General features: G+C 44.0%; 1 protein-coding gene and 1 long non-coding RNA gene across 5 annotated transcripts in view; one reads left to right on the top strand and one right to left on the bottom strand.

Moving 5' to 3' along the window:
- Positions 1 to 382: 382 nt before the first annotated feature.
- On the bottom strand, positions 383 to 11,314 carry LOC146049742 (uncharacterized). The gene is made up of 4 exons (XR_014466193.1): positions 11,172 to 11,314; positions 10,657 to 10,739; positions 4,459 to 4,557; positions 383 to 549 (listed from the first exon to the last, which is right to left on the bottom strand). It is a non-coding gene; the product is annotated as an uncharacterized LOC146049742 (long non-coding RNA).
- The window catches only part of SLC8A3 (solute carrier family 8 member A3), a 248,324-nt gene continuing 235,618 nt past the window's right edge, over positions 10,508 to 23,213 (top strand). For 2 of the 4 annotated variants that reach the window (XM_083166353.1, XM_083166350.1), the window contains exon 1: positions 10,508 to 10,929. The gene's annotated coding sequence lies outside the window, so the exon portion shown is untranslated. Of the gene's footprint in view, positions 10,930 to 11,487; positions 11,624 to 12,429; positions 12,524 to 23,213 lie in introns of those variants that run through there. The other 2 variants (XM_083166352.1, XM_083166351.1) reach the window with 2 other exon arrangements.

Genomic DNA, 23,213 nt, shown 5'->3' with positions numbered 1-23,213 from the left:
AGGTTTTTAATAAAAGTCCACACTTACAATATGTAGACAAGTAAACAGCATAAAAGGTTCCACAGTGGCAAAGATAGCAACACGGTGAGATGTAGCAAGGTGCAGATCCACTTGTAAGTCCAAAACGACCCGTCCAGAACAGGGGATTTGAAGAACAGGGATATCGCGTCACCTACAGCTGCTCGCCTCCAGTCGGACCATCCAAACGACACTCAACGCGTTTCAAAATACTTCTTCCTCAGGAGTGTTCTAGTCCACTAAGGGAATCCAATCCCTATTAAATAGTCCTGCGTATACAATACACACCTGTGCATGCTACGTTCTAATTTGCAAGCCGGATGTCCGGGTTTCTGTAACCGGAAACCAGATGGCCGTTCGTGTCACAGGCTATTCAATCTTTGGAACGTGGAAGCAAAATTAAGACGTAAATGTCACGGCGATTCAACCCTTACGATTTTTATATAGCATCTTTGCGGCTCCGTTCAAAATGCTCCGACCATTATGGTTTTCACCGTTGCGGTACTTGTTTGATGTGCAAGACCGTGAAATCTGATGTGAAAAAAAGGTGGATTTTATAGTAGATGGAAAAACTTTAAAAATACATAATTTCATCACGTGTCACTCCAAGGGAGTAATATATGCACTGCAGTGTTAATGCGGGTTAACATATGTCGGGAAAACTTCCTGACAGATGAAGACCCGCCTTGCGGAGCATATATACAATATTAAAAGGGCTTATTAACCCATATGGTATCTGCCCATTTTAAAACTTGTCTTGGATCCAATCCATGTAAATTAAAAAGTTTTTGGGGGATTGAACAGGTTTCCTCAAGTTGGAGACATAGGGCCTTATTTTGGTTCATTCTTTCTGACAAAATCCTTCTTAGATGGGCAAAACCATGTGCACTGCAGGGGGGCAGGTGTTACTTGTGCAGAGAGAATTAGATTTGGGTGGGGTTTTACTTCAAAGTGAGATCTATATTGCAGTGTAAAAATAAAGCAGTCAGTATTTACCCTGCACAGAAACAAAATAACTCACCCAAATCTAATTCTCTCTGCACATGTTACATCTGCCCCCCTGCAGTGCACATGGTTTTGTCCATCTAAGAAGGATTTTGTCAGAAAGAATGAACCAAAATAAGGCACATAGTGACATGGAAACCAGGCTTTCCAAAACAGAAATGAAGTGGATCCACCGTTTGAGGACCCTGGTACCACAGGGACTCAACGGTGAATTTGAGTTGAAACCGTTTCTAACGTAAGCTTGGTCACATCACTGTTCATTTTATTCCTCTCTCCTTTATTTATTGTTGTGTGTATTTTATTGTACCTTTTTATTATATTGACATTTATTCTTTTCTTTTAGATCTAAAAAGTATTTATATTGTGTAGTTCTATTTTGAGTTAAAACCAGATAGCCGGAGCATTTTGAACGGAGCCCCAAAGATGCTATATAAAAATCGGAAGAGTTGAATCACTGTGACATTCATGGCTTCATTTTGCTTCCGCGTTCCAAAGATTGAATAGCCCGTGACATGCACGGCCATCTTGTTTCCGGTTACGGAAACCCGGACATCCGGCTTGCAAATTAGAGTGTAGGGTGCACAGGTGTGTATCGTATACGCAGGTCTATTTAATAGGGATTGGATTCCCTTAGTGGACTATAACACTCCTGCCGAAGAAGTATTTCGAAACGCGTTGAGTGTCGTTTGGATGGTCCGACTGGAGGCGAGCAGTTGTAGGTGGCGCGGTATCCCTGTTCTTCAAATCCGCTGTTCAGGAGCAAACGGACGTCGAACATACAGTATGCCACACCCAGCCGCACCAAGTGGCTGCACATGCGCATAACAGTTTATGGTCAGCCGCTCACCTGCACAAACACGCAGGGGAGCGTGAGGACCTGAATAAAGTCCTTATTCTCTATAGAAGCAGTCATGTCCTTCTTTCCCATTTGCACCTTTATGTGCAGATTGAGCAATAATATATTAATCGTCACTTTTACAGATCACCGATGCAAAGAAGTGGAAACAAACTGCTCTCAGCTAAAGCCATTAGTCTATATGGAGACTTAAGCGTTCCACATTTACGTTGACAGTGTAGTTAAAAGTATGTTTCACTTAAAAAGTGTGATGTATAGCCAGCCCCTGGGACTTTGGCACCAGGGGGGTTATTCTGGTTCACTCCTTCTGGCAAATTCCTTCTTAGATGGACAAAACCATGTCCACTGCAGGTGTGGCAGATGTAACATGTGCAGAGAGAATTAGATTTGGGTGAGTTATTTTGTTTCTGTGCAGGGAAAATACTGACTGCTTTATTTTTACACTGCAATATAGATCTCACTTTGAAGTAAAACCCCACCCAAATCTAATTCTCGCTGGACATTTTACACCCCCCCCCCCCCCCCCCCCCCTGTAGTGCACATGGTTTTGTCCATCTAAGAAGGAATTTGCCAGGAGTGAATCCCCCATGTGCAGATGTAAATGCAAAAAAAATACAGACTTCACATACAGGGGGAGTGTATTACATTTTCTTTTGAGAACAGGGAGAGAAGTTCCCCATAGCAACCAATCATATCTTTCCTATGATTCTATAGAATATTCTTGATAATTGGTAGAAGCTTATTGCATACCTCCCAACTTTGTGGTCCCCGGACCCGGGTCACTGCTGATGCGCGCCGAAATTTCTAGGGGGCGTGGCCTAATTTCGGAGGGCGTGGACTATACTAGCAGCTCTCCCACGAGGCCACGCCCCCATTTTTCCGCTATGGGGACATGACCCATGGGCTCTGTGAGCCTCTAGCCGTGCCCCCAGCCCCCTGGCTGCGGGAATAGACGCTGTGCGCATGCGCACAGCGTTTATTCCCCGCTGCTTAGCAGCCGACAGGGGGGGGGGGACTCCCAACAGCCCCCCCTCACTGCGGGACACTGCCGGCCGCGGGAGGGACAGCGGGACAGGCCCTAATAATCGGGACTGTCCCGCTAAAATAGGGACTGTTGGGAGGTATGTTATTGGGTGCTATGGGCACCTTCTCTCACTAGTCCTTTTAAAGAGGTTTGATACATATTCCCCTTAGACACTTCTAAACCTAAAATATGATTTGACATACTTACGGACTTTTGGTGAAACAGGGGGTGTGGCCTCACAACGGGTGGGAAGTGCGGGGTTGTGGATGCATGATTGTGTCATTGTGATCCCGCCCCCACTGGTCAATGCCAATGTACCATCATTTTAAGGATGGCTGCTGGGGGAGCAGGGGGCTGCAATTTAGGTTCCCTAAGGGCGGGATGTACTGTCCTCCGCCGCCCGTCTCTGCCGGCTACCACATTCTTACTAATGGCATATGCACTAACGCACTAACATATGCGATTAGTAACGCAAAGGACTGCTCTTGAGATAAGACCTTGCGATGCAGCTCCGTCCCTGGACTTCCGACTCTGTGACCCAGGATTCCCTCTGCGCATGCTCAGAGTGATGGCCCGTGGGGCATGCTGGGAGGGATCCCTGATGGATCTCTCACACAGCGCTACGGAAAGAAGCCCATAGGCTTCTACAAGGTATCGACAGCTTTTGCGGTGCCCTGAAAGCCGGGCCGGATTAAAATGGGGGCACAAGGGGTCAGTACCCCTGGGCCCCCCTCTAGCTAGGGGCCCCCTGTGGTTGGCATGTATTTAAATATATATATATTTTTTAGCTAAAGTTTTTGTGCATGGGAGTGGGGTAGTGCTGCAGTTTCACCTATCTGCCAATGTGACAATGATTAATGGTGCTGAGCATCGGGAGCCAAGGCACACTGACTGCACAAGTGTGCAGTGCATTACTGGGAGTTGACTAAGTCCCATGACACTTTGCACCAGAGGGCAGAGGCTGAGACGTTTGTGCTGAGCTCTGATTGTTGAAGCTCATTACATGGTTCTCAGGCCCATGGAGAAAAGCAGCAGCAGCCTAGTCATGGGAGGGTTTTTAATCAGAGGCAGCACTGGGACTGTGAGGTCTCCTACAGAGTAAGGTGCAGAGGGACAAACTAAGGCTTTTCATGTGGTATGTATGTGTGTGTGTGTGTATGTATGTATGTATATATATATATATATATATATATATATATATATATATATATATATCCCCTGCAGTTACCCATTGACCAAGTTTATGCTGCCTTTACTCTGTGGTTTGACAGTATATTATTCTCCCATGCAGTTTACAAGTTTGACAAGTGCAAGGGGGCCCCCCTGTCTAAAGTGTCCTGGGCACCCTGAAGGCTTAATCTGGCACTGCGACAGAGGGGCATTAGGGCATATGAAAATGCGGTAAACCCCCGATAACAGGGTTTTACCGCATTTTCATGTTAGTGCATCCTGCCCTAAAGTTCCAAACACACACTAGATGAGAAAGTAAAAGATATTGCTCTGAAGGGTCTTTCTGATCGATAGGTTTTACTGGCGATACCCTATAGAAACCTACTTGCTCTCCGTCATGGATTCCTCCCAGCATGCCCCGCAGCTGGCACCTTCACGTGTACACGCAGAGGGACTCCTGGGTCCCAGACCCGGAAGCCCAGCTCTAGAGCTGGAAAAAAAATATTATTAAATACTTTGGGGGAGATTCTCTAAACAAGAAATGCGGTAAAAACCCCTTTATCTGGGTTTTTACTGCATTTTGGGATGCTGTAAGCATCCCCCGCCAGGTTAACGCGGCAGGGGGGGCATCGCCAGAAAAAACTGGCGATGCCCCATAGAAGCCAATGGGCTTCTACCGCATCCCACCGCCGCCCCGCAACGACCCCCCGCCGCCCCGCATCGCCCCCTCACCTGTGTCCGGGCAGCACAGCGCTGTGCTGCCGGACCTGTGACCTCCTCCCTGCACTGATCCTCTTCCGGGTGCAGGGAGGAGGAGAGCCAGGCGGAGCAGCAGCGCTGGGTGTGGGAGGGAGGGGGGAGCCGCCGCAAGAGCTGTCCTTTGCCATAATTATCGCATATGTTAGAACATATGCGATAATTATAATTACGATGGGCGGCGAAGGGGGGAGGAGATTCTTAGAGAATCTCCCCCCAATCCCACCAAGCTCAATTATTACAAACTAGCTGACGTACCCGGCGTTGCCTGGGATTAAATCTTCAAATGATGAAGTTATCAATGAGTTGGATGTAGCTGTTAATATCTGTATAATTATTAGCAGCTTAGCAGCTCTTTCCACACACCCCTGAGGTGGCTGCCTAGTGTCATTTTTCTTTTGGGGTGTCGCCAGTAGCCCTAATCCCCAGATTTCCTTTCTGTTCAGGATCTGTCTGCACCACTTGTGGTTTCATCCCAATCATGGCAGGGGTATCTGTGAATACATAACCAGAGAGAATAACAGACCAATGAATCTTATCTATAAAGGTCCAGTTATCATCACCCCCCCCCCCCCCTCTTCTTCCTCCTTTTTTCAGTCTTCATCTCACTCTTAATTCTATTCTATCTCTTTCAGCTCTTCCTTTAATCTACTCTAGTCTTAATTATCTTTTTCTAATAAAATACGGTGGTAACAATTACACACGTTCAATTGATACTTTATAAAAATCTCTTTGTGTTTAATATGGTACATTTGTTATTTTATTTCACTTCAAAGATAATTCTATTTTGTCTTAACAAAATAAGATGAAATTGGACAAAACTGGTTCCCTGAACTTTCCCTGTAACAAACTGCGGAACTGTGCACCACTGATCGTTATTTGATCTGCACCCATCATTGTATCATTACATTATTGATTAATTAACAGTTATTTATATAGCGCACACATATTCCGCAGCGCTGTACAGAGAACATTAGAACATTCACATCAGTCCCTGCCCCAGTGGAGCTTACACTCTATATTCTAGTGAGAGGGTTGTTTCAGGAATAGAGCCAGTGGCTAGTAGGGAAGCTGCTGTGTGTAACCAGAAGGGTGGGAGGGCCCGCGAAGCACAGGTAAACTCAGCTCCATTAACCTCCAAGTAACAAAACAATTCACAATGCAGACTGTTCTTTAAATGAAAGCATCAGATGTTCAAATGGGATTCATGTACCTGTAAAATAGGAGATGAGATGGTTTCAGAACTTCTCTCCAGTCAAACTCATGCTTCTGTTGTCAGGCTCAGCAAGGGAATGGTTAAAAATCCCAAGGGTGGGAGGGATGAGGGAGTCTGCAAGGTATAACAAGACCACCACTTTGGCCGGTTGGCTGGACACTATTGCTCTCCCCCCCAATCTGGTTTATGAGGGGTCTCAGATCTTATCTTACATCCTAACTCCAGAGGAGTCCACAGATGGCTACACTCCCTGGGTCACCAATAGTCCACACACATAAGAAATCTCTCGTCGCCTACAGCCTGTTTCGCTAGACCCCCAGGTAGTGACACTGACTATAGGGAGAAGGGTCTTGTTATACCTTGCAGACTCCCTCATCCCTCCCACCCTTGGGATTTTTAACCATTCCCTTGCTGAGCCTGACAACAGAAGCATGAGTTTGACTGGAGAGAAGTTCTGAAACCATCTCATCTCCTATTTTACAGGTACATGAATCCCATTTGAACATCTGATGCTTTCATTTAAAGAACAGTCTGCATTGTGAATTGTTTTGTTACTTGGAGCCTGCAACTTCCCCCCCCCTCCACTAATTAGCCTGTTGAGGAATTTGTGCAAACACCAGCCCCTCCCCCTGTACCAGCTGACCCAAACTTTCCTTTAATATTGGAAATGTTTGCAAGCCTGCTTTAAAGGCTTTGCCTGCTCTTAGCCTGCATCGTAAGCATGACAACAGAAGCATGAGTTTGACTGGAGAGAAGTTCTGAAACCATCTCATCTCCTATTTTACAGGTACATGAATCCCATTTGAACATCTGATGCTTTCATTTAAAGAACAGTCTGCATTGTGAATTGTTTTGTTACTTGGAGCCTGCAACTTCCCCCCCCCTCCACTAATTAGCCTGTTGAGGAATTTGTGCAAACACCAGCCCCTCCCCCTGTACCAGCTGACCCAAACTTTCCTTTAATATTGGAAATGTTTGCAAGCCTGCTTTAAAGGCTTTGCCTGCTCTTAGCCTGCATCGTAAGCATGACAACAGAAGCATGAGTTTGACTGGAGAGAAGTTCTGAAACCATCTCATCTCCTATTTTACAGGTACATGAATCCCATTTGAACATCTGATGCTTTCATTTAAAGAACAGTCTGCATTGTGAATTGTTTTGTTACTTGGAGCCTGCAACTTCCCCCCCCCTCCACTAATTAGCCTGTTGAGGAATTTGTGCAAACACCAGCCCCTCCCCCTGTACCAGCTGACCCAAACTTTCCTTTAATATTGGAAATGTTTGCAAGCCTGCTTTAAAGGCTTTGCCTGCTCTTAGCCTGCATCGTAAGCATGACAACAGAAGCATGAGTTTGACTGGAGTTTGGACTGGATTTGGACTTACACCCGCACATGGCATCATTTTATTTTTCACCAATTACCATCTCTCTCAGCCTCTAAGCCGATGAAAGCTATGTATTTTCTTTGTTTACTGTCTCTTTACAATGATTTGTACCATGTACCTCCGTAACCACTGTTTGCAAAGCCTGTATGCTGTACCATCACTAGTTGCACACCCGTTGAACAACAAGCTGGCAGGGTGTGCCAGCTTTGGAAGAAAAGTGCTACAACCAGTCGAACTCATGCTTCAGTTGCCATGAAAATAATATTATTACTGCTGCCTTTGAGCAGCATGATCAAGATGGCGCCGCTGATGGCTGCCTAGGAGCTGTGCAGCTCAGCCAAATATGTTCCATGTGTGATAACTGTACTGTCTCTCTGCTTGTATTGTTACCTACCTGGCTGTTTCTGTGACCAGTGGCGCCGCTGATGGCTGCCTAGGCGCTGTTCAGCTCGGTGGGTATGTGCTCCCTATGTGATAACTGTACTTAATGTTACCTTCCTGGCTGTTGCAGCGACCAGTGGCGCCGCTGATGGCTGCCTAGGCGCTGTGCAGCTCGGTGGGTATGTGCTCCCTATGTGATAACTGTACTTAATGTTACCTTCCTGGCTGTTGCAGCGACCAGAGGCGCCGCTGATGGCTGCCTAGGCGCTGTGCAGCTCGGTGGGTATGTGCTCCCTATGTGATAACTGTACTTAATGTTACCTTCCTGGCTGTTGCAGCGACCAGTGGCGCCGCTGATGGCTGCCTAGGCGCTGTGCAGCTTGGCCAAATATGTTCCATGTGTGATAACTGTACTGTCTCTCTGCTTGTATTGTTACCTACCTGGCTGTTTCTGTGACCAGTGGCGCCGCTGATGGCTGCCTAGGCGCTGTTCAGCTCGGTGGGTATGTGCTCCCTATGTGATAACTGTACTTAATGTTACCTTCCTGGCTGTTGCAGCGACCAGTGGCGCCGCTGATGGCTGCCTAGGCGCTGTGCAGCTCGGCGGGTATGTGTTCCCCACATGTAATGTCTTAATGTTATATATGTAATGCCTTCACCCCCCCACCTTCATCCCTGCTTGATGCTGCACTGTAAATCCACAAAAAATTCCTAGTGTGCGCAAGCATACATGGCCAATAAAGTTGATTCTGATTCTGATTCTGATATTCCCTACAACATGTACACGCACACACACACAGACATTCTAGGGTTAATTATTTTGGGGAGCCAAGTAACCTACCAGTATATTTTTGGATTGTGGGAGGAAACCCACGCAACTACGGGGAGGATATACAAACTCCACACACTTAAGGCCAGGGTGGGAATGGAACCCATGACCTCAGCGCTGTGAGGCAGTAATGCTAACATTACATGATGATATATTTATATTTACAATGTTCTTACTTTCTATAAAATGGATGAGGGCTGCATAAGCCTAAGACCATATAAGAGCCCTATCTTTTGGGGTCAGGGTAAGTTCAGTAAGGGCAGCTAGTTCAGTGGCAGGAGGGGTGTCAGTGATGAGTTGGTGACAGGCCATGGGCCTATCAGGGTGCAAGGGGGCGTTTACACAGAACAGGGTACATATAGGTTTTTCCCAAGTGCTCTTTTCTTTTGGACACAGTGAATTTTTGTTGGCTTTTATATCCAGATTGGCAGAAAGTCAGCGGTCAAAGAATGGCATAAGCGGTCATTGTGGGGCACCCCCTTTTGGTAGGACGGCAGGTGTGTCCTTCCCATGCGGGGGAAAAGGGGCGTTCCTGTGCAGGAGAGCCCATTGCTCTGCCAGGTTAAAGGGTGGTGAGTCCCGCACAATGCAGGGTATGCAGATAGGAGGCGGTGGTGAGCCCCTCCTGGAGTTTTTGGAGTTAAGATCAAGTTGACTGGGCTGGCGTTTTGGTAGCGACTTGTTTTTTGCCATCCTCCACATTTAGTTTAATTAACTGAAATCTAGTTTAAATGGCAGCTACAAAATTTAGTTTCAATTAGCCAACATGGTCACCAAACCTTTTACACTTAGCACTTGGTTGTCCGTGGCTTCATTTATTGTCCGTGTGAGTTATTTGGTGTCGGTGTGATTTATTGTAAGTTAAGCTAGTTAAAGTTAAGTAAAGGTATGGCACCGTAAGGTATGGGCGCCTTAATATAGATCTACAATGTTGGACTATCCATTATTTGCGCTAATAAAAATGTATGTTTAAAAAAAAAAAGGTGTTTCACCACAGGTGATGGCAATGGTAAATTAACAGGGAAGCCTATGGGTGCGTACACACGGGGGCGATAGGTGCTGAAATCGCTGGAAATATGGTCGCTGGCGACCATATTGCCAGTGATTAGGAGTGTGCCCCGGCGATAAATCGTCGGGTGCGCGCTCCCGTTGTCAGCCCCATTATAATCGCTGGTTGCAGGAGCTTGCTCCTGCGACCAGCTGATTACCTCTGCTGCACCGCCGGCAGAGGTTCCCTTTCATCAGCGACCATCTCTGGTCGCTGATGAAAAGGAGACACTGAGCAATATATCTCCCCCGTGTGTACGCACCTTGTGAACAAAGCATTTTATCCCTCCTGGAATGGGTCATTTTGGGAGGTATGCATTAACCAAACCAACTTGTCGTTAACGATATTTTCATGCATATCATCAACAGTAAATGCACTACTGTATATGGTTAACAATGCATGCTCCTGTGGGCTCATTAGCAATGTCCTCCGTCATCTGTACATGCAGGACGACAGAGTTTTTAACACCCCCACCCCCAGTCACCCCGCTGGGTCCTGTCGCTATCGATAATGTGTTGGGTACACTGTCACATCGTCTGATATGTATCCGGCTTTACTGTACTGTATGTAATGCAATCCCTTCCTGCAGACCATTACATTTAAACACACAATATACTGATGTGATGCTCTAAATCACTAACAATTCAAACAAATCACTAACAGGTAAAATCCAGCCAGATGCTCTCTATGGCTAATGACTATTTCTATCATTGCAATGCAGACTATTTGCAGGAGGTGTGTGGGCTGGAATGGGAAAGTTGCAGTGATTATTTAGATACACTCCCTGACCAATCCCTGTTATACCGAGCATGTAAAATTGTTAGATGCTCCCCCAGTGGAAGGCTGCAGAACATGGCTGCTGATATTCTGCTACAGTAAAGACTTAATATCTCCATGTACTTTGCAATGAGCCTGGAATGAAAGGATGACCACAGACGTGTTCATTTGGCTTCTCAGCCTGTCCACACTCACTGCATGGGATTGGATGTACACACTCAGCTCCTCTTCCCCCCTGCTCTGGATTCTCACATGCACTTCCCTGTCTGCCCTGACAGCTGCAAAGGGGAGAAGAGAAGAGAGAATTTTTAGCAAGTAAGGCAATTTGGAGTGACATGCAAAGGATCCCTCCCCCTACACAGGCACTGATTAACCAGGAGATGCAATGGTCGCTGTGCAAGAACCCTGAGGATCTGAATTGGGGAACAACACCAAAAAGGGACTAGTCACGCCAGGATTGCAGAAGGGGTGAGTGGCAAGCTGTAGCCAAATATTCACATAGCCTGGCTGCACTGTGGGCTGTGTTCTGGCATTGAGCTGGACATCAGCAACTGCAGGATCCCCCGGTGCTGTCAGTCCCGGTATATGTGTATGTCTGTTTAATATATATATATATATATATATATATATATATATATATATTAAATGCCTTATTTATACACAGTATCTCTGCCTATATGATGGTTCCCCATTATTCATCCTATTATTACCCAGCTGATACAAGGGGAGATACTGAGATGAGCTGTATGAATGACGATTTCACTGCAATCCGGGGTTCCATCTGGAAATATTTTTAACCCTTGGATGACAGAACGGAGGAGACTGCTAAAATGCGGGGTGCTTCTTGTGCTGTGTGGCCAGCCCTGCAAGGGGTTAATGAGGTCTTCCTCTTCATATCTAGCGTTACTGATTTAATTAGTGCAACCCAGGGTGGTTGGCAGTGCACAGACCTCACTGGGAATTAACGCTTTGCAGCTGGGGCAATCATGGCAGGCTGTACCTGTATGGCTATTGGATGCTAAAGGATGCCTCAACCATTGACATGCAAATTGCCCCCATTGCCTCACTGGTCAATGATTAAAGTATTGTAGCAGGTGATGTTCCATAGAAATAGCTGTAACTAGGCAAAATGGAAGGGGTGGTTTACATCTATGAACTCCAGGTGGGTGTTTTCCTATCAGTTGCTGGATATTATTAACCCTTTAGGCACTCATGTTAAGTTTGCACTAGCCTATTGCTCATAGGTATAATGAATTGATGAGATACAGTAGGAGGTATGTACTATATACACTTTTGAGTGCATTGGCTTATATACATTATTAACCCTTTTAGTGTCCATGGTAAAGTAAGTTTGTGTAGTGTCATCATAACCTAGTTCTGTGAGCTGAGTGACTTTTTGGACCTATGTATTCTGCATACCTGTGAGCAGACAGACCCGGGTTACAGCTATATGCTATTTTTGATGCACTGCCCCTTTATTCGCTGATGGGGAAACTAATGTTTGGTAGGTTTGCATTAAACTCCTACAGTACTTCTCCTACATGCTGTACACAGTAGTCACCAGAGAGATGAGATAAAGGTAGGTCATCCCCCATTTGCATTACTGTGCTGCTGTGTGTGGGTGCAGTACTGTTAACCCTTTCCGCAGTGCTTTTGGATATACACTGTAGCGATTGACAGCTCAAATGTACCAAATTCTTTCTATAAGAAACCCTGGTATTGCACCATTTACTGAGGGCTGGCACCGACATCCGGGAGAAAATACTGTACAATAATCCAAAATTGACAAGACAAAAATCTATAGATCAATGAAGTGTGCAGTTAATCAGGAATCAGCTGTTCGGTAATTGGAGTGCATGGGGTATATGTTCTGTGGTGTAAAGGACTTGTATAAAGCGGAGTACCCTTTTACAGCGATGGTACATCCCATGCACTAGCAGAATAAGTAATGTGTTCAGGCCCAATAGACTTATAGGATTCGGGACCTTTCTGTAGTCCGCCGTACCTGTGACCTAACTACTACAATTTAGTAATGTGTAGAATACATAAATCGGACAATGAGGTAATCCTGTAGGTTTCTATAAATATTTTTTTATTAGTGGAAAAATAACAATGCTTGTCAGTAAAATATTGCATGCTGGGTAGGATCAGCTGGCCCTTGCTTGTATGTCTGGGTGATTATGGGCAGGATCCATTTATTTTCGGTCCAATCTAATGTATAAAACTAAGGCATTCATAACATTTCTCCGGGGCCTCTTGGACTAGGGAAAAAACAAGTTCTTACATAACGGGCCTGATTCTGACAAGGGGGCATGACATATTTACCACTTTATGCTGGGGCGAGGATTCGTACGCCTCTATGGATATAGATGTTTCTCTCAGTGGGATAAATTTACTAAGATGGGAGTTCTATTGAAGATGGGTTGCCCATAGCAACCAATTAGATGCTATCTGTTATCTTCTAGAACAGTGGTTCTCAACCTCGGTCCTCAGGACCCCCCCCTAACAGTGCACGTTCTCCAGGTCACCCAACAGGTGCACTCATTATTATTCACTGACACATTTTAAAAGATCACAGGTGGAGCTAATTAATTCACCTGTGATTCTGGAAATTGTGCACTGTTGGGGGGTACTGAGGACCGAGGTTGAGAGCCACTGTTCTAGAAGGTGCTACTAGGAATAAGAAGTAGAATCTGGTTGCTATGGGAAACATCCCATTTTCAATAAAACTATCATCTTAGTACATTTACCCCAGTGTTTCTGTGGCCACAGTCCTGACAGCTCACTCCAGCCAAGCATCCCATGGTGTATTGAAGTTAGCTGTATGAAGACACGTCTGTACTTCTGGAAGCTAGAAAGTATCAGTCATTTCAGAAACAATGCAAATGACATTCTGCAGACATCTAGAGCAGGGGTAGACCACCTGTTGCCCTCCAGATGCTGTGGAGTTACACATCCCAGCATGCACTGCAACAAATTTGCTGTTAGAGCATTCTGGGAGGAGTGGTTCCATAGCTTCCGGACCATCCATTGAAATAATGATATAACCTTTTTTATTTTTTACTGGTACTGTTTTGTTTTGTTTTGTTTGTTTCACACAGAAAGTATTGTGTAAAGGTATATACAAATAGAAATTGTTACGTTAAATTCAATTATATTTGTGTGTTTGGTTAACTTGCATTGCCTGTAAAGCCTTGCCCCATCTCAGCGCATCTGCAGTAAAATGCATCATCACCATTGAAAACGAAATGAGAGCCACTGTCCACGTGTTAATATGCTGTGTTTCTGCACATGTTTGGCGTGTACTCATAGCAACAAACATTAGTTGATGTAAAACTTGCTGGTGCTTTTACTGATCTTTCTCAATATGTTTTTATTATATTGAATGTATTATTAGGGGCACCAAGAGGGGGAAGGGGGGTTCTAATTACCTGGGGCCTGGGTGGGATCTGCAATCTAATTGGATAGCCCCACACAAATTGGAAATAAATTGTGAAAAGCATGTTTCTTCTGGGCTAATTGGATATCCCCCTAAATTGCCTTTATATAGAACATTGATGTGGCTTTTGACCGAACATACTGCGCAGTAGTCATGACCTTCATAGAATAGGTCTAATGAGTAATACCCAAATGCGCTAGGCTTAGCTAATTAGAGAAGTGCCCTCAGCAACATGTGGGTTTATGCCATAGGTTTCCAAACGCAGTCCTCAAGGCACCCCAAAGGTCCAGGTACAGTATTCAGTATATCCATGCTTGGCCACAGGTGACTTAATTAGTAACTCAGTCAGTCTGATTTAACCATCTGTGCTGAGCCATGGATTTACCTTAAACCTGAACCGTTGGGGTGCCTTGAGGACCGTGTTTGGGAACCTCTGGTTTATGCAAATGTCTTATTGGCTTGTGTGATCCAATCCATAGTAAGTCAATTTCTGATCTGTAAAATAAAGTTTCCAAGTCCTGTCTGCAAATATATGTATATCGGTAACCCGTAGCAACCTGTAGACAGTTTACCTCTCGCTCCTTCCTGCTTCATTGTCAGATTTATTTGCTATCGCTTATAGAAACACTTATTTAAAATGTATTTTGCTATATTATTACAGATAGGTGTCTGAGTAAATATATATGAATTTTTATATATTAATTGAATTCCTAATTGAAATTCTGGTTGATATTTGCATTAGTGGGCTGTCCATGTGGCCCCTGAAGTGTATGATGGGGCTTATCAGTTATCTAAGCACAAGTTACTCCGTGAAGACAAATTACCAGTTGCTATAGGTTACTACATATCCTCCAACATTAGGCACATAGTTCAATCTTTCTGACAAAATCCTTCTTAGATGGACAAAACCATGTGCACTGCAGGTGGGGCAGATGTAACTTGTGCAGAGAGAATTAGATTTGGGTGGGGTTTTTCTTCAAAGTATATAAGTTCTATATTGCAGTGTAAAATCATGCAGTCAGTATTTTCCCTGCACAGAAACAAAATAACTCACCCAAATCTAATTCTCTCTGCACATGTTACATCTGCCCCCCCTGCAGTGCACATGGTTTTGTCCATCTAAGAAGGATTTTGTCAGAAAGATTGAACTAGAATAAACCCCAAAATTCTCTTTTTCTGGACTTCCCTCTTAGTAGGGTATTCAATGCTAATTAACGGTACTTGGACTCGCCGCTGCAGATTCGGCTCTTTGAAAAGCTGAATCTGTATTTGCGGAAACAAGCGCTAAAAGTTGGGAATTTCCATCCGTTTCTCCACTAAACCATGTTTTTTCCAATTGTTTTGTGAAAATCTGGAAAAATGTAAAGATTGAAATGCAAATTCCATCTATTCTGTGTGAGAACGGACGATATTTCTGCTGATCGGAGATATCGAGAAACATTGATAAGCCCCCTTAATTTATGATTATCATCAGATAGTTAATTGATGAGAAGGATGATTCTCCACAGGTGACTGCAATCATAAACTAAATGAGGGAAGTCCAACAACAGAGATTTTTGGGGCAGATGTATTAACCATGTAAATGCTAAGGTAACTAATCAAAATAGGGGCCAGATTCTCTAAGCTTCAAAAGTGATACAATGGAGAGTGATAAACAGCCAGCCAATCAGCTCCTGTCTGTCATTTTTCAAACACAGTCTGTGACATGACAGGTAGGAGCTGATTGGCTGGCTGTTTATCACTCTCCATTTTATCACTTTTGAAGCTTAGAGAATCTGGCCCTAGGTGTGAAAATTGCCAAGCAAACATTTTTATTCATCATAATGACCTGTATATAGGAAATATATTTCTTTTTCTTTACACATTTGAAAAAATAATAATATAACCAATGTGAGCTGACTGGCTGGTGCGGTATCACCTTCTATTTTATCACTTTACTAGGCTTAATACATCTGCCCCTTATGAAAATAATGGAACGGGTCATGTTGGAGGGTCTAGTAAATTACTATCTATGAGGCTGAAAAATAGACTTAATGAAAAAATAACGGTCAAAATAAATGAATCAGGTGCCAAGCTATACCTCGGGCTGGATGAGGAGGTTGTTGTGTACAAGACGTGAGTTATGTTGCGTTTGCACCGATTCCTAGCTTATGTCACACAGCTGCTATGTCCGTCTTCTGCTGAAGCCTTGTTTACTTTGGGATTCAAATATAGCCTCTGCGCCATGCTCTTCCCTAAATAAGGCAAGGCAAGGGGCTATTTAGTGTTTGCAGGGTGTGAGGTTACTACGCTGAGGAAGGGAGGGTGCCCCGCTCCTTGGCACATCCTTTCCTCTGTATCATGATGTCTCACTGAGACAGATGCAGTTGTGGAAGAATATTTCCATGTCAGCTGGAAGGGCGCAGAGTTTAAATGCATGGGCAAATATTAATATTGAGCCCTTACAATGCCAACTATGCCAGCCAATTATGTAATGTAATAGTCAGTAGGCAACTTGTATTGCTACTGACTGGTGCTCTCGGTTCATTGCAAATATATATATAAACCTTAGAGGAAAGCATATTTTTGATGGGGCTGACGTCTAAAAATATGCACTTTTAATAAATACAGTAATACACTTTAGTTTCCTTCACCTGAAGGTTACATATAACAGGGACAGTACAAGAAGTTTCTGTTCCCTAAACCAATTAAACAGAATTTTATACTAGTTTTTTAATTAGCTTTATAACTTACTTTTTACTCGTATATTTTTGACACGTCCCTTTTCACATCATGACTGCAGGGCACCGCAAAAATCAGGTGATGCTCCCGGCCCCCTGCAAAGGTTGGCAGTGGTGGTACCACCACCACCTCAGTCGTCCACAAGAGAGTAACAGGGGGACCCGATGACGCAATTCACACTGAACATCATCATCATCATCACCCTGCCACCCCACTTTTTTAACACAGTACAGCAGAGGAGAGCCTCAATGACTCAATCGTGATGCTAGCGTCCCATTCGGCCACGTTCCCTTCCAAAGTACAAAGAAGGCTGGTATTGTGTATATGTGCAGAAGAGGAGGAAAATATTTTTACATTCTGGGGTATATTCAATGGATGCCGGGTATATTCCAAAATTCTTTTGACGGAATGGATCAGTCACCCATTATTCAATGCAACGGCCAAATGCGACAGCTGATTGATGCTAACCCGGCTGGCGCGGGAACCAGGTGAGCGCGGCGGCGGGAGGCAGCAGGAGCTGGGACAGGGCCGGGTGAGAGCAGTGGGACAGGTGAGTGCGGGAGGCGGCGGACAGGAGGACGTTGATGTGTAAGCTGCTGCTGCTTATCCGGCTCTATCCTCCCTGGCTCAATCCCACATCTTTTCATATCGGTTTGAGATTGCCGGAAACATGGCCGTGTTTCCATCAAAAGCAGATGGATTAACGACTATTCAGTCAATCCAAAAAGCTAGCATTGAATAAATCAGAACCCCTTATGACCTATTCATGTCGAAAAAAAACTGCCATCTTTTCGGCAAAATGGCAGTTTCAACATCAATTGAATATAAACCTCTGTGTGCAATAATAATAGTCAAATGATCATCTGCCCCTTTTGTACTACCCCTGTTAAATAAACTTAGGACTTTTTCCCCCATAAAAATACAACTTGGTTTAGGCATAAAAAATGGCTTCTAGTGTTCATGGAGGTGTGTAGATATCTTTACTGTATGTATTACAGATTTAAGGATTGAATGACTTATTTTAGTACTGTCTGAGTATATGCTTTTTTAGTAGTGCAGTACAAATGTTCAGAATGGGTACATTATAAAACCCAATCATTATCCGCGCTGAGCTGATGCAAAATCCAAGTTCTTATACAGTGGAATGCAAATCGTGATGCTCCCATCTGTGCGGCAAGGGGGCCTCCCCCAATATGTGCTACCTTCACCCTCCAATAGTCTCAGCAATCGTACTTATTAAAGTGATACTGATTTTGCAGTAGTGGTGTGCGAGTGCTCCTAATCTGGTCTGCCCCACACTGCAGGTGGGGCAGATGTAATATGGGCAGAGTGAGTTAGATTTGGGGGAGTTGTTTTGTTTCTGTGCAGGGTAAATACTGGCTGCTCTATTTTTACACTGCAATTTAGAGTTTGAAGACACCCCACCCATATCTAACTCTCTGTGTACGTTACATCTGCCCCACCTGCAGTGCAGCATAGATTTGTCCACCCGCAAAAAATGCTGCCTTCGTTAACAGGTCCAAATCAGAGCCTATGCCGTCACCTGTGCAGACTGATGCTCGCCCTAGCCTTGCCCCAGAATCCAAGTCATAACCTAGGAGCACATGTACAAAGCATGTTCCCATACTGCATATGTAATGCTTTTCTACACACAGCAGATTTCCTGTTGGTACTCTGATCTCATTGAAATACATTTCAGACAGATATTAATATATAGGAAGACAGGCCGACCATTTATCTGGAGGAAGGGGATTCCAGTGCATGGTAAAGCATCCTAAATAGAAATGTTAATTGCACTCACCAGTTTTGCATGTGATCCATTTAAATGAGAAACATGGGGCTGTCCCCATTATTCAATTAGGGATGTTGAAAGGCCGATAACGATGAACCGTGACTTGCAGTTAGCAGCTCTGTTACCCAGCCACCCTGGAAGGAGGCACAGGAAGACTGAGCTTGGGCTCACCCTTTCATGAGTGTGCAATTTTTTGCAAAGCCGGTAAACACCATTTGATTTTTATTGAACTTCCGCCATATTAAGGAACCCATTTAAAGGGACCTACTGTCAGCTCGAATTCTAGTTAGCAGCCTTTTAATTTGGAAATCATGCCCCTTTAGGACGATACGCGATGAGTTTCGATTTCGTCATTTGCTAAACCTCATGGTCTTTCTGAAGCGGATACCATTTGCTGTATTATATTAAAGGATATTTTTATATTTGTTGCATTAAATGTGAGAAAATCTTCAGTGTATGACATGATTGCCTGTGATTACATAAGGACTTAAGCCAAGTCCTGGAGGTGGTGGTCTATCTAGTGTGCTCTATTTCTAATATAATATCCACTCGAATCAAAGCCTTCTCTCATCTCGTGTATAAGGCTATTTGCATTTTAGTCATTAATGACCATTTCAAGGCACGCCCATCACCGAATCATGCCAGCCCACTGTTGTACAATGACATCTTCACAGGCAGTTGGTTTGTAACTACCCAGTTTGGTCATGTAATCTGCTGCACCAGAGGCGTACCTCTGGGAGGCAATGGAGTCCTCTTCCGCCGACTCCTGCTTCCAAGGACGCACCTCTCCTCCCCTGCAAGTTTGAAACAGTTAATTAAAATCGGTCAATATCGCTTCTGCGGCTGCCTCCCCCTCCTAGCAGGACTATAGACATCACACTCTATATTCTAAACATAACATACATACATACAGTTATATAAGGTGCTGTGGGTGGGGGCAATATTTATCTTGCCGCTGGGCAACTGGGACGAACTTACGCCACTGTGCTGCCCTATTGAAGAACCTGCTAATAAATAAGTAACGACTGCGCTATGTGTTTTGCAAATTGAGTCATTTTGCCCTTGTCCTTCACCCACTTCACTTGGCATCTGATAAGAATTGCAGTAATCCCGAGACCTGAGAGCTTTCTGGACACTGAGTGTGTCCAGGTCACATGAGTTCCCGAACCTATCCGTTTTAAGGTGCCCTATTTAAACAAGGAACTGCTTTATTGGCAGAACATCTATCTCTGAGAATCAGTATGCTGCTGCTCCTTATTCAATTGCACTTCAGTATTGCTTCACAGCACTCTGCTCCATCCAGCGCGTTGCAGAAAACACACTCTGGCATTACTTCACTAGCATCCATAGTAGTTTAGGATGAAAAAAGACATACATCCATCAAGTTCACCCTTTGGTTAGAGGGTATGGTCTATTTGTCATATCCCTATATATAAATTATGTAATTTGATTTAATTATGGACAAATTATGCCTGTACCCTTGGATTTTTTTTAACCAATAAATGTTTGTCCAACCTTATTTTAAATGTATTTGTGTCTGCCGACCCCACCTCTCCATCTGCCGACACCACCTCTCCAGGAAGAGCGTTCCATAATTTAATTGTCCTGACTGTAAAAAAGTTTTTCCTTCTAAGGGTGCGAAATCTTCTCTCCTCCAGTCTAAACGCATGCCCATGTGTCCTAGAGTCCTTCCTCAAAAGCAAAACTTGTGCCTCGCAGTTCCTTATATTGTCCCCTGATATACTTGTACATGTTCCCCTTAAACGTCTCTTATCCAGCATAAACAATCTCCATTTGTCCAGTCTGCCGTCATAGCTTAGATTTCATAGATTCTCCAACCCTTTTATTAGCCTGATTGCTCTTCTCTGGACTATTTCCAGTTCTACAATGTCCTTTCTGTACTACGGAGCCCAGAATTGTACTCCAAATTCTAGCTGTGGTTTAACCAATGCCTTGTAGAGTGGCATAATTACATTTCCGTCCCTAGCCTCCATGCCCCTTCTTATACAATCTAGTATCCTGTTGGCTTTCTTTGTTGCTACGTGACACTGAGCACTGCACCCCAGGTTGTTGTCAATGTGGACTCCTAGATCCATTTCCATTTCTGATTTACCCAATGCTGTAGATTATGCCGCTTAGATTATATTTAGCACACTGGTTATGTCTCCCAAGATGCATAGCCTTGCATTTATCCACATTGAACCACATTTTACATTTTTTCCTCCCACTCCTCTAGTTTATCAGAATCAACTTTATTGGCCATGTATGCTTGAGCACACTAGGAATTTTTTGTGGATTTACAGTGCAGCATCAAGCAGGGATGAAGTGGGGGGGGGGGGGGGGGGAAGGCATTACATACATTACATTACTTTAAGACATTACATGTGGGGAACACATGCCCACCGAGTTGCACAGCGCCTAGGCAGCCATCAGCGGCGCCACTGGTCATTGCAGCAGCCAGGTAGGTAACATTAAGCAGAGACAGTACAGTTATCACACAGGGAACACATACCCACCAAGCTGAACAGTGCCTAGGCAGCCATCAGCGGCGCCACTGGTCGCCGAAACAGCCAGGTAGGCAACAATACAAGCAGAGACAGTACAGTTATCACACAGGGAACATATTTGGCTGAGCTGCACAGCTCTTAGGCAGCCATCAGCGGCGCCATCTTGATCATGCTGCTCAAAGGCAGCAGTAATAATATTTGGATTTATGAACCACTTTTCTTCCAAAGCTGACACACCCTGCCAGCTTGTTGCTAGCAGGGTGTGTGACCAGCGAAGGTACAGCATACAGGCTTTGCATACAGTGGGGGTAGAGATATATGATGAAGATCTTGGTAAAGAAACAGTAAAACAACGAGTAATACATAGCTTTCCTCAGAGGCTGAGACAGATAGTAATTTGGGAAAAGCAAAATAAAATGTGGCAGTGTTTCGGTCTATGTCCAAATCAAGTCCAAACTCCAGTTCTAACTCATTGCTTGCTTTAGATGACTTGCTTCAGATGATGATGCCAGGCTTCTCCAAATTTCCCATTTTAAAGGAACGTTAGGTCAGCTGGTACAGGGCACTCTGAAGCGTGAAGATATCCTGATCTTTTCTAATCACCCTGCACAGTTTTGTGTCATCCGCAAAGATGGCAACTTTGCTGAGTAATTCCACCCCTCTATCATTAATAATATAGTATGTTAAATAAAAGAGGACCTAGCACCGACCCCTGTGGTACTCCACTTAGTACTGATATCCAGCCTGAAAATGCACCACTTACAACCACTCTCTCTTCTCTATTCCGCAGCCAGTGTCCAACCCAACTACAAATTTTGACCACAATTCCTCCATTTTATTGATCAACCTCGTTTGTGGCACAGTATCAAAAGCCACACGTCTAAAGCATTTCCATTGCTGACTTCCTTGTAAAAGCTTATTAAGGTTCATTTGGAAAAAGCGTTGTGGTTTTTTTAATTTTTTTTTACAAACCCATGTTGGTTACTTATCAATGATTATACAGTACATCTCTAAATGTTTTTGATACCATGTCTTAAATTTCCCTCAAATAATTTCCCCATTGATGTTAAGCTCGCAGGTCTAAAATTTGCTGGGTCATCCCTTTTACCTTTTTTTTGAATATTGGTACTACATCTGCTTTTTTCCAGTCCTTTGGCACCATACCAGATGAAAATGATTTATTGAAAATGTAATACAGAGGGTTTGCTAATTCCTCCCTCAATTCCATTAGAATCCTAGGATGAATCCCATCCGGACCTGGTGATTTATTTGTTTGTTTGTTTCCACTGTTTGCTCATTTCTATTAAAGATAGAAAATTTTATTTAACAGTTCTGCTTTGTCCTTATCCTCAGTAAAGCTATTTCAGTTGATATTGGTTAACGGGCATATGTTTTCTTTGTACTTAATGAACTCCTCCTCGTCCCCGTTAGTTTTTTACAGTATATTTTGAATCCTCTTGTCTTATTGTTTATTGCTGTCCTTACTTTTCTAATCCAACCATGGTGTCTTTTCCTATTGATATTACCATTATTTCCATTTGGGATATACCGGTAGTTGTTAGTGGATCAAACAAATTTTTGAAGGTTTCCCACATTTCCTCTACATTTTTCTGTCAAATAACGCATCCCCACTCAATTTCTTTTAAATATTCCCTTTAACAATTCCGAGTTAGCTTTCCTAAAAAAAAATATTTTAGATGGTCCTTTTTATATTGTTTCCAAAAGTTAATTTCCAGTAAGACCATGTTGAGGTCACGGTTTCCCAGGTGTTCTATTACTTTGGTATTTGATACTAAATCTATATTCTTTGTTGATACGAAATCCAATAATGCCCCTTTACGAGTTGGTGTTTCTACCCATTGTGTAATATACTGGTCCTTCAATAATTTTAGGAATCCCCCACTTTTAGCTGCCTGTCATTGTTGCAGGGGCTGTCGGTTGGACCGCCAGCCGCTGGAAAGGGACGCACGTGCATCACCTTTCAACGTAGTTCCCCCCCCCCCCCCCGGTCCCTGCCGCCCAAACTGCTAGGCATGACCTGAATCAACCTAGTGTTGCGACATGTATATACGTGTAATATAATGTTCTAGATCAGGGGTGTCAAACTCAAATTCATCGGGGGCCGCATCAGCAGTTTGGTCACCCTCAAAGGGCCGGTTGTATCTGTAGGACTGTGTGTCCACTCTTTATTATCATAAATTATTGTCACTGCATTCAATTATTGTATACTCAGCAGTAGCATTTCCCTCCTGCTATTGCTGTGAACTGCAGTGCATTAGGGCACACGCTGCCT

The sequence above is a fragment of the Crinia signifera genome, chromosome 12 (assembly GCF_055691185.1).
Source record: "Crinia signifera chromosome 12, ASM5569118v1, whole genome shotgun sequence".
NCBI lineage: Eukaryota > Metazoa > Chordata > Amphibia > Anura > Myobatrachidae > Crinia > Crinia signifera.
This window is presented reverse-complemented; position numbering and strand designations above follow the sequence as displayed.